Source organism: Nelumbo lutea, chromosome 3 (genome assembly GCF_056320005.1).
Source record: "Nelumbo lutea isolate HS-2025 chromosome 3, American lotus-T2T, whole genome shotgun sequence".
NCBI classification, from domain to species: Eukaryota; Viridiplantae; Streptophyta; class Magnoliopsida; order Proteales; family Nelumbonaceae; genus Nelumbo; species Nelumbo lutea.
In genome coordinates, this window is record NC_142686.1 from 28,205,804 (window position 1) to 28,212,547 (window position 6,744).

At 34.1% G+C, this 6,744-nt stretch overlaps 1 long non-coding RNA gene across 1 annotated transcript; it reads left to right on the forward strand.

Annotated features, from left to right (window-relative positions):
• Positions 1-4,000: 4,000 nt before the first annotated feature.
• LOC148863871 (uncharacterized) lies at positions 4,001-6,452 on the forward strand. The gene is made up of 2 exons (XR_016110518.1): positions 4,001-4,275; positions 6,133-6,452. It is a non-coding gene; the product is annotated as an uncharacterized LOC148863871 (long non-coding RNA).
• Positions 6,453-6,744: the final 292 nt, after the last annotated feature.

A 6,744-nucleotide genomic window follows, 5' to 3' on the forward strand; every position in this document is an offset into this window, starting at 1 on the left:
CCACAAAAGCCTTTGTAGCTTCATTAATTACTCAAATCTAATATCAAACATCATGGGCCAGACATCCAGGACCGACAGTGTTCATATTTGTTTTGGACCCTACCCATTTATGAAGCTTGAATCTGGTAGGAGCGACGTCATTACTTAATACAGTCATCATGGGTTACGTCTGCATTGTTTCATCATACAGACCTATCCTTTACCCATCATGGGTCAAGACCGATTTTAAGCATCCATCATGCATGTATGCATGCAGGTGTCATGCACATTCAATCACTTTCGAAGCATGGGAAATTAAGTTTAATCTTCAAGGACTTCCGTAAGCATATTCAATAAAAATTAAAATGAGAGTGAAGTTTTGATGCTGTTAGTTGGTATTGCTTATTGAAAAAAAAAAAAACAAAACAAAGAGGGTGATAATAAGGATTAACCCATTTTTAATCTGGGCACATCCTTAGTGAAAAGATAAGTGCTTTAATAAAAAAAGGCCAACATATTTTCATCATCATCTAGCCTTATCCTGGTTAGGCAATAGAAACCCTAATCCTTCAATACAATGTTTTTAAAACCGGGTCAGACCAGACGATCGTAAAAATCAGGATGACCGGTTGTGTTTTACCCCAAAACTGTTATTCGACTAAAAATCATTGATTTGGCTAATGAATTGTTGATCCGAGCGATTGTATTGCCGAATCATTTGATGCAGGAACCAGACCTAGAACAGTTCCCTATCCCATCCAGTTTTAAAAACCTTGCTCCAATATCCTTTACAGTCAAATCAAGTAATAGTTCAATAACTAAATATGTGTTTGATTCCGTTTACGTTTATTGAATAAATGCTGCCACATAGGCACCTCATCATCAAAGGCGTCATTATATGCATCTGTACGTATCGATATTTGCAAAACTGTGCGCCTCTCCCATTTTAGTAAGCTTCATTTTGGAGCTTCCCCCAACGGTAGGCATTTATTGGCACCTTTGTTGATGTGGTGCCTAATGACGCCTATGTGTTATAAACGTTATTATTAATTGTTTTTTTTTATTTTACAATTATACAAATACAAAACATTTACTTAATAAACATAAACGTAACCAAATGCATACTAAGTGAATCGTTTAAAAAAAAATGAAAACATAAAAATTTTATAGCAAGTGGCAAAATAGTTTGGAGGTCAGAAAGTGCTTCACATGTTCCTCTATCCACCCATAAACAAAGTTAAGCTAGCCACTAAATCAATGTTGTTTAATTATTGACATCATTTGAAATATCTCCCGTAACAATACTGATTCTTCTGGAAATCAACAAAGTTAAGTAAAACAATGTTGTTTAATATTCTTATAAGAGACCTTACTTCCCCAAAAACACGAGAATTTTATTCTTATTAGTTTATTTTTAAATGGAAGAAGCAGTGGAAGCAAGCCATATTTTAACTTTCTACATGCAATATTAAAATTTTTGGTGGGCTTATTCTTTAAAAACAATAACTGATAGTATCAATAATTGTTCATCTCTTAGACGTAACAAGAATGTTTGTATGAAAAAAGGTAGACAACGTTTTCTACATTTTTTATTAAAAATGTAAAATAATTAAATAAACAATGCCGGTTTTTATTGTGTAAAAAATACTAGATACAATTAAGTGGCCTAAAAAAAAAACATAAATGGGGATATCTAATTAGAAGATAGTACTCTTATCTAGTAGCTACCCATATCGATATCCCTTCTTTGGTGGTTCCACAAAAGTTCTCGACTTGGTTTCACAACTGTCCTTCACATAATCATAGAATAGGCTTGCTTTGATTAGGTACTATTTCAGATGTTAAAGACATGCACTTCAATGGAAGTTGAAAATTTTTGTGTGGATATTGTATAAATGAAGGCTGTCAAATCAGTAGATAAAGAGGTTATCAAACCAGATAGAAGATTATGTATTTGATTACTTACTTCTATACAAGCCTACCTAGGAATTGATATATGATGATGATAAAGATTTCAACACGGATATGATTATACACCACTATAAATTAGAGAGCATATCAAGAGAAATGAGGCCATCAAAGTTAAAAAGCAAAAGAAAAGGAAATTAAAAAAGAAAAGTAATAATAAAACCAAAGTGGACTGGGATGGTAATATATGTATCTTCTATCAGAGGTTATTGAACAGTCAATTAAAATACAAAACCTGAAACAAAAGCCCTTTCCAGTTGAAATATCTTTTCAATTCCTGTTTTCAAAACATTGTGTTGTTGCCTAAGATTGGTTGAGGGTAATAAGGTAAATCTGTTTCAGAGTTGAGGGCTGACTGATGAGTCTGAGGTTTATTGTGGCCAAGGGCTGGTAGGTCAAATCTTTGAGGGAAGAGAGAACGTCAGGCCCTTAGGTGCTAATCTGAGGCGAAACTCCAATGATTAAGTTAACAGGGCTGTGATAAAGCTGGACGAGGCCTGAAATTGAGATGCTCAGACGATGCCAAAAGAGAGGCAAAGAAGTTCTTAGCAGTAAAGAGTCTAGATGCTCAAGATGTGATCCGATCTCGAGGGCACGGCATCGCAAGGCTGCCATGTGTGGCCGCACTATTTTCCGTATCGCATGCCGGCCTCTATTCTGTGCGTGCTCCCATTGGATCCATTCTGCGCGCCACATTCCACAACACGCGCGCATGCACGCCATTGGCCAGAGCTATAAGCGCCTACATCACATTGCTAGGAAGGAAGCATGTCTGGAAGAATTTTTTATTTTTCCTTTTTCCTCACCTAAAAGAAAGAGGTAATTAAGTTAATGATGTGTTAATAGATCTAAGTTATGTTACCAGCCGTATACAAACAGACCCTTGATGAACTTGACCTTGTTTAGTAGTCGTTTCAATGGTTAACAAGTTGCAGGACTGAGACGGGGGAGATGAAGGTTATTGATCAAGAGCAGCTTCTTTAGCGGTGCAAAAACCTGGATTGTGGTCCATAAAAAAAGATGACGAAGATCCTCGATCGCATGCATGTCGGCAAGCTGAATAGACGACACGAAACCCAGCTATGAGTATGGTTCGTTCAATCAGTGAAACCTAAAACGTCACCTTTGTTAGGCTACCATTTCACCAACTTGCTAGCTTGTGGGGCCATGGATGGTTATATGCAACCACGTAACACCCCATGATATGATGATAGTTCAGTTCGGAATCGGATGACTGACTCGGTGAGTATAGTACGTACCAGCACCACTAACAGCTTCTGTCTCACCACTTTTCTATTTGGGCTTGAGAGTCGTCGGCCGAGTTGCTTGCAAAGGTAGGCTAGTTAATGATTTCATTTCAACCTTTTGAGCGCATATATATCAAATGGCCTCTCTTCCATTTGAGGGAATTGAGTCTTTTACTTTTTATGTATGTGTCGGAGTGCTTACAAGTTATAAAATAATGGAGATCATGATGGGAACATAAGGATTATCTCAGTGACTTGTCGTTGATAGAGGTGTAAATCGGATCGGGCCTGTGACCCGGCACAGCACGGCATGACAGTTAATGGGTCATTTCAGGCTCGTGTCATGCTGGGCTGGGGTTCGAGGCCTATGGGCCGGCAAGGCACTGCACAACAGCATGTGTCATGCCGCCTGTGGTCCAGGTGCCGACATGACCCATCAGGCTCGTAAGGGGCCACGCTCGGCCTGTTCGGGAATATAGCTATTGGGCTCCCCTCCCAAAGGGGCTAAACAGCTAGTTTCAACTTTGGGGGAAGTGTTACAGAAATATCCCCCAACAATTATAAACAATCATATTTGGGGGGTATTTCTGTATTTTGCTTATGGGGGTTGAAAAAATGACATAAATGCCCCCTCAATAGCTATGTAACAACTAGTTTAGTGGGCATTTAGGGTAAAGTTATAAGTAACTTTACAATGATCAAAATACCCCTTCCAACAACTAAATAACAGATAGTTTTTTGGGTATTTTGGGCAATTAAATTATGCTCAATTCCTATAAATAGCCCTATCCTCCACCATTCTCTTCACACCAATTCAACAACTCTCATAATTCTCTCTCTCTCTCTCTCTCTCTCTCTCTCATACTCATACATTCTCAATTATCTGCAATCCAAAAAGTTTTGATTAGTTGATTGTTTGATTCTGCATTCTCCAATTCTCAAGTATCAACTTTATCAAAGTTTCGACTTTCAACAAGAAGAAGGCTTGCTCAATCAACTTAAGTATCTCAATTCGGGAGGCTTGGACATTGAAAGGCTTCAACCATTGAAATCAAGTTGAAATTTTGAATTGGCAATCAGGGTAAGTCGAATTAGATTAATTTTTATCTTTTTATAATTAAAAAAATGGCCGGCCCTTCTCAAAACCGATTCCCCAACATGTTCACCATGGATGGCATTCAATCGCATCACGATAGTATTAGTGTTAACACTAATGCCGATGCGTTTGATGTTGATGGAAGTGGAACTTTCATCCCCGGTAGTAGTGATACTAGGGGAAAAATGAGGAATTCTATGCTAAGTAGCTCAGTTTGGAAAGTTTTCAAAGTTGAGGATATTGAGGGGAATGGGAAAATGGTTGTTTGCCAAAAATGTAGGAAAGACTTTAGTTATTGTAGCAAGGGTGGTACGGGTCATTTGAACAAACATCTGCTCACACATGATTTAGAAGAAGATGAAGGGAGAGAAGCAAACCAAACACAGATTGGGAGGGAGACTAGTTTTGGTGCTTTTAGATATTCACAAGAAAAAAATGAGACAAGAACTTGCTAAGTATATTGTACATGCAGAATAACCATTTATGTTAGCTGAAAATCCAAAGCTAGAAAAATGGTTGCATAGTTCTGTAAACCACAATATAAAAAAGCTTCTAGGAATACTATAAGAACTGATGCTTTAAAAATTTTTTATTCATATAAACAAAATTTAATTTCTTTGTTAGCAAATCTTAATTCTAAAGTTGCAATTACTTCGGATGTTTTTGACATCCAAATTTAATATTAGTTATATTTGTGTTACCGGCCATATCATTGATGAAAATTGACTTTTGAATAAAAGAATTTTAAGTTTTACTAGGCTTGAATGGCCACATAGTGGCCCCGACTATTGCTGCAAGTATTTTAAATACTTTGCATGCTTATGGATTGTTTTCTATTAGTTTTGATAATGCTAGCAAATAATGATTTTGCAATAAATATTTTAAAATCTCAATTAAAACATGCTTAAATGGTAAGTTATTTCATATTAGATGTGCATGTCACATCTTAAATTTATGTATTCAAGATGCCTTGAATATTATTTCAAATCATATTTCAAAAATTAGAAATTGTATTATATATAAAAAGTTTAGGGCCTAAAAAACAATAATTTAAATATTTATGCTAAAATTACAGTTTAAAATATAAACATTTTATATTAGATGTAAAGCATAGGTGGTTAAAAAGTTGTATATCTCATAAACAAATTCTTTCTGATTTTTATAATTTAAAAATGCTTAATGATATGATATTTGAGGAAAACTGAGAAATGACAATCTGTATAAGAGATTTTTTAAAACATTTTTATGATGCAACAAATGAATTATCTGGAATTTATCCAACTAGTTGTAATTTATTGTATCAATTAATGGTAATTAGTGATTGTTTATCCACAATTTCAATGTTTTGTTGAAATTATGGAAAATTAATTTAAAAAATATTGGGAGAACATTTCTCCTCTTTATTGTTTAGCTACAATATTAGACCCTAGGATTAGGAAAGATGGTTTAGATATTTTACTTGAAACATATTATGAAAATATGAATATTGATATAGGAAATAAGAAAGAAGAAATTAATAATTTATTATTTGAAATGTACAGTTTGTATGAATCTGAAGTTGTAGGAATTTTCCTACAACTTGTTCATCTTCTTCTTTTCCTTCTGACTTTGAGCCCAATAGTAGAAGAGAAAAGATTTTTTATTTAATAAGTAGAAGGTAAAAATATGCTAGTTATACAACAAGTTCATTTACTTAGCTTAATTTTTATTTGCAAGCAAATTTTTTTAATTTAGGTGAAGTATCAAATAATTTTGATATTTTAGCCTGGTGGAGTGAACACTTGAAAATTATTCGGTTCTCACCACCATGGCACGTGATTTACTAACCCTTCCGATGTCTAGAGTTCCATTGGAGTCTTGTTTTAGTGCAAGTATCAGGGTGCTGGATAACAAAAGAAGCTACATGAACAAAGAGACCATAGAGATGTGCATCTGCTTCAAGGATTGGCTAGATGCAGAAGATAGATTACAAGAAAAGGGAGGACATGATACAACACCGGACATTCCACTCAAAGAAAATGATGAAAGTCATGAATGATGATTCATGAATTTGACTACTTGTAGAATTTTTCATTTTTTCAAATTATTGTAAAAGTTTTAAATTTTATTTAATTTATTTGATATATTTTTTATTTTTTAACAATGTAATTTTGTATTTTCAATTTGTAACCATATTGTATTTTTTATATTTTATTAACTTATTCCATTTTTATATTGCATTCATCCAAGTATGTAATGATCCAATCGTTGTATTTATAATTCACTAATTTGTACCATTCAAATTTAAATGAAATATAATTTCTATTTTTTCCAATTTGTTATTCCATCATTCTTATTTTAATTTGGTTAAGTATTTTTTCATTTATGTATTAAATAACTTAGATTTCTCATTTCTTAATTTTTTAAATAGTTCATAATTCCAAAAGTTCATAGGAAAGTTAAATATTTTAGTTT